At 40.1% G+C, this 5,710-nt stretch overlaps 1 non-coding gene across 1 annotated transcript; it reads right to left on the bottom strand.

Annotated features, from left to right (window-relative positions):
• Positions 1-340: 340 nt before the first annotated feature.
• LOC131759080 (U6 spliceosomal RNA) lies at positions 341-447 on the bottom strand. Its single transcript, XR_009336409.1, has one exon. It is a non-coding gene; the product is annotated as a U6 spliceosomal RNA (small nuclear RNA).
• Positions 448-5,710: the final 5,263 nt, after the last annotated feature.

Genomic DNA, 5,710 nt, shown 5'->3' with positions numbered 1-5,710 from the left:
TTTGTGTTAGTTTCTGGTGCACAGCAAAATGATTCTTATACATATACAGACACTCTTTTTCATATTCTTTTCCATTATGGTTTATCACAGGATATTGAATATAGTTCCCTGTGCTATACAGTAGGACCATTTTTTAATCCATTCTATATATAGTATAATAGTTTGTATCTGTTAATCCCAAACTCCTAATCCATCCCTCCCCCCACACTCCTCCCCCTTGGCAACCACAAGTCTGTTCTCTATGTCTGTCTGTTTCTGTTTTGCAGATAAGTTCATTTGTGTCATATTTTAGACTCCACATATAATTGATATCATATGGTATTTGTCTTTCTCTTTCTGAAAAAATATGGAACACTTCACGAATTTGTGTGTCAACCTAGCACAGGGACCTTGCTAATCTTGTCTGTATTGTTCCAATTTTAGTATATGTGTGGCAGAAGAGAACACCAGTCTTTTATTTAACATATTCTTTAAACTTTCATGACATCTACGAGTGTTTTTTTTCCTCCTCTCTTCACAGGAGTTACCCATTCTAACTGGTCAGGGGTAACCTTCTTCTTAAAAATGGAGGTGAAAAACTAGGATTTTCCAAGTCATCTGCTCCTCTTGTTCTTTAGTTTGTCTACTGTTATAGTCTTAAGAATGCTTGCCATTTATCTTTTAGATTTCTCACAAATTGTACTCTCTTCATGCCCCAATACATACATTTTACACTGGATGGTTTATCCTCAGTTCTAGGCAACCAAATGACACGTTAGACTCTTAGATACTTAGGAAATCTACAGCCAGTTTCAAGAACTTTCTCTGAGTAGACAGAGATTACAATTAAGCTGCTACGTAGAGCTTTTAAAAAGAAAATTTCAACAGAAAATTATAGCCACAGTGAACTCTTGATTATTCATAGAATGAAATTGCATAAAAAACTGAAACCCATAGATTATTCTAATTAAGTCTGCGTCCCTCTGCCTTGGTCCATTCAGGCTGCTACAACAAAATAACCACAGAACAAGGAGCTTAAAACAACAGAAATCTATTTCTCATAGTTCTGGAGGCTGCAAGTCTGAGCTCACGGTGCCAGCATGGGGGTGTGAGGGCCTTCCTCTGAGTCACAGACTTTTCATCACATATTCACATGGTGGAGGAGGCTCTCCCCAGCCTTTTTTATAAGAGCACAAATCCCACTCACGTGGGCTTCACCCTCAGGATGTAATCACCTCTCCATGGCTCTGCCTCCTAACACCATTACACTGGGGATTAGGTTTCAACATGTGAATTTTGGAGGGACACATTCAGACCATAGCACCTTCTGAACCATTAGCCCCTATTTCCTAACTTAATTCCCACTTCTTTAATTCAAAATTCTGATCATCCAAATTTTGGGAAGGTGACAGGACCAAAAACTCCACTGTTGTAGTTAGAAAAGGGATTGTTTATAAATCAAATGTATCCATATGAATAATTATGGGAACTCATATTAGAACCCAGCCATATATCCAAATATGTGAGTCCTGGGAGTTGTTCAGTAGGACTTTTTATTCAGTTGAAAAACAAAAGCAGATATCAGATTGAAACCATGTTCAAAGAAAAGCATTAAAAAAGCAGTCCTTCCATCAAATACAAATATCCTTTTGAAAGATGTGCTGAAAATTCAAGAATAAGGACCAGCAGGTCCTTATTTTATACTGTGCCCAGTGAGGCACAGTATAAAGCAGTGGTTCATAAAAGGTGCATCCTCCCTCTAACAGCAGCCTCAGCACCACTGTGAACTTGTTAGAAATGGAACTACTTCGGCCCTGCCCTAGACCTACCAATCAGAAACTTTGGTTGTTAGGACCCAGCATCTTGTGGTTTAACAAGGCTGCCAGGTGATTCTGATGCACGGTAAGGTTTGAGAACTGCTGGTGTAAAATACAAGGGGAATATTTAAAGGGCGACTCTTCATTCTACCTAATTTACATCCCTCTAATTCTAAATCGCCATGGGATTTTGCCACCTGCAGCTTAAGTATGATTTTGCAAAGTGAAAACTTTAAGATCTAGTGTAAAGAAAGGCATGTATGATGTTCTGTTATCAAAATAATTCCTGATCTAAGCATGTTCTGTTCACTGCTCTGTATGTGTCATCAGGACTTAATTCTGGGACATAAAAACACGCAACCCTTCTTATCTCTCCCTTTATCCTCTACTTCTCCATACTTCCCTCCATGCTCCTCTGTGTCTGTAGTCTTTGACAATGAACTTCAGTTTCTGTTTCCCAGAATTTGTGAAACTATAACTGATGAACAGTAAAATTTCCAAAGCTAAGTAACTTTTAAAAATAATAATAAAGGGTGTTTATCTGTAGCCTGGATATTCAGTTCAGCAATCTAAAGAGTTCCATTTTCTTATTCTAGGCTTATTTACAGTTCTTTAGCATATTTCACCTGCAAGTATTTTTCCTTTTGAATGTGTTTCATGGAGTCAGAATATGATGCCTATAAGAGAAAATAACTGCCAATCCGAGACATATAGTACAGTTATAAAAATAATAGTATAGGCAGTTAATCGTTAAAGAGCTCTTTAAAAATGTATAAATCTATGAATTTAGATTCTCTCTAATATCACTAAATATTAGGGAAGGCAATACATTGAATTAGAAACATTGGGATGCATGCTTTTTTTTCCCCTTTTCTTAGATCTACAAGCTGTCTTTTACTATAATAAGTAAAGCAAATAAACAGTGATCATCACCCAATGAACTGTTGCTTAATTTTGTAATGGTGGAAATCTCTCTAGCACGGTGTTTCTCATCCTTTGTTGCATATTAGAATCACCCAGGGAGATTTTAAAACTAACAGTGATGCCCAGGCTATAACCCAGAACAATTAAATAAAAATCTCTGGGGTGGAAACCAGATATCACTATTTTCTAAAGCTTCTCCACCTAATTCCAGGGCAGTCAAGGTTGAAAACCACTGTTCAAGTTTATCAAGGCCCTTTTACAGAAAGGATTATATTTACTGTGACTAATACGAGACATAGAATCTGAGACTCCTATTGGTGATTATTATCAGTTACTAAATCCTAAGCCCACAACCATTTCATATCACTTCATTTATTCAGAAATCTTCAGGGGCTATAAAAAATTATTCAAAACTGAAATAACACGTAAACATAAGAGCTAAGTATAAAACTCTTAAAAAAAAAATAGGACAGGACTTCCCTGATGGCACAGTGGTTGAGAATCTGCCTGCCGATGCAGGGGACACGGGTTTGTGTCCCGGTCCGGGAAGATCCCATATGCCGCGGAGCGGCTGGGCCCGTGAGCCATGGCCACTGAGCCTGCGCGTCCGGAGCCTGTGCTCCGCAATGGGAGAGGCCACAGCAGTGAGAGGCCCGCGTACCGCAAAAAAAAAAAAAAAAAAAAAAAGGACAAAACTTCATGACATTGGATTTGGCAATGATTTCTTGGATATGACACCAAAAGCACGGGGAACAAAAGTGAAAATAGATAAGATGGACTACAGCAAAATTTAAAACTTCTGTGCATCAAAGGACATAATCAAAAAGTGAAAGGCAACCTACAGGGAATTCTCTGGCAGTCCAGTGAACTCCAAGCTTTCACTGCCGAGGGCCTGGGTTCGATCCCTGGTTGGGGAAGTAAGATCCCACAAGCCACACGGCACAGCCAAAAAAGAAAAGACAACCTACAGAATGGGAGAAAATATTTACAAATTATATGTCTGATAAAGGGTTAACATCCAGAATATTAAAAAAACTGCTCTAACTCAACAACAGAAAAACAACCTGATTGAAAAATGGGCCAAGAACTTGATTAGACATTTCTCCAAAAACAATGTACAAGTGGCCAATAAGCACATGAAAAGAAGCTCAACATCACTAATCATTAGGGAAATGCAAATCAAAACCACAATGAAATACCACCTCATACTCATTAGGATAGCTATTATAAAAAATAAAAAAAACAAAATAACAGGTATTGGCAAGGATGTGGAGAAACTGGAACACTTGTACACTGTTGGTGGGTATGGAAAATCGCACAACTGCTGTGAAAAACAGATTGGTGGATCCTCAAAAAATTAAAAATAGAACTACCGTATGATCTGGCAATTCCATGTCTGGGTATAGACCCAAAAGAATTGAAAGCAGGATCTCGAAAAGATATTTGTATGCCCACGGTCATGGCAGCATTATTCAAAATAGCCAAAAGGTGGAAACAACTCAAATATCCATCAATGAATGGATGATGAATGGATAAACAGACTGAAAAAAGGTGCTCATTTATGTCCTGAGTACATGGCACACTCAAAAGAGTATCGTTGGGGCTTCCCTGGTGGCGCAGTGACTGAGAGTCTGCCTGCCGATGCAGGGGACACGGGTTCGTGCCCCGGTCCGGGAAGATCCCACATGCCGCGGAGCGGCCGGGCCCGTGGGCCATGGCCGCTGAGCCTGCGCGTCTGGAGCCTGTGCTCCGCAACAGGAGAGGCCACAATGGTGAGAGGCCCGCGTACCACAAAAAAAAAAAAAAGAAAAGAAAAAGTATCGTTGCTCTTAGTATTTAGTATCAATATAGTACTGTGTGCTCAGTTCGACCCTGTGCATCTGTGGTGGCCCAGGTGCTCCTCGCAGATCTCCAACCACATTAATCTGGGACTCAGCAACTGGGCTCTGAAGCAGTGTCCTGTTTGGCCCATGCTTCCCATGAGCTGCTCCCAGCCCATGCCTAAGCGCGGTAGAGATACCAAGGCAGGACCAGTCCTGCAGACACCCTGACTCCTCTAGCAGGGCAAGTAACTGGCCGGAGGCCTCCTCAGCAGCCTTGCCAAACCTCACGTAGCCTGCACGGCAGTCTAGGATGCTTCCACCAACCTGCCTTCCTTCTCTACCTCATCTGCCCCATGTCAGACGGGGCATCGTGGTCTGATGGCTCTCCCCACCCTTCCCAGCTCCCTCTCTACCTTCTCTCACAGGGGGAAATAAAATAATAATAATAATCCTTGCATCTTGAATCCTGCTTCTTGCAGGACCTAACACAATAAATGCATTCTTTCAGTCAATGCTTATAACGACAATCGTACCAGGGTCATCTCCACCTTATAAATAGGAAACCTGAAGTTTAGAGATGTCAGAAACTCATCATTAGTGGGATGAGGATTCGAACTCTAGTCTTTCTGATTCTAAAACTAATACTTCAATCAGTACACGAGTAACACAAATAGTAATGTAAATGGTTCCTTTCCTTACTAAATATGCGTGTGTGTTTTTATTTAGAAATAATGTTCTAAATTTAGGAAAATACAGAGAATAGTATCATAAATATGCATATACCCATGGCTCACAATAACAGAAATGGTCAGGTGTCAAATGAGTTCCTGATTTTTCAAACTATTTAAGTCATAAAACACTCAACCGCTACAGACAGAACACCCAGCCCCAGGCCTATTTCCTTTCCTCTCTCTCCACAGAGACTGTTTTTTTGATTTTGCTGTGTCTCCTTCAATTCCATAGTTTTGATACTTTTAATACATACTTTTGTATTTATGAAAATATATTGTTTTGTGTGTTTCCAAATTTTACATGAATGGATGCATACCATCTGGAAGTCTTATTCTGCAGCCTACTATAGACACATTTTTACTAAACCAGTGGTTCTCAACAGGAGGCAATTTTGCCTCCCCGAGGGACATCTGGGGAGGTGTTTTTGGTTGTCAC

Source organism: Kogia breviceps, chromosome 6 (assembly GCF_026419965.1).
Source record: "Kogia breviceps isolate mKogBre1 chromosome 6, mKogBre1 haplotype 1, whole genome shotgun sequence".
NCBI lineage: Eukaryota > Metazoa > Chordata > Mammalia > Artiodactyla > Physeteridae > Kogia > Kogia breviceps.
This window is presented reverse-complemented; position numbering and strand designations above follow the sequence as displayed.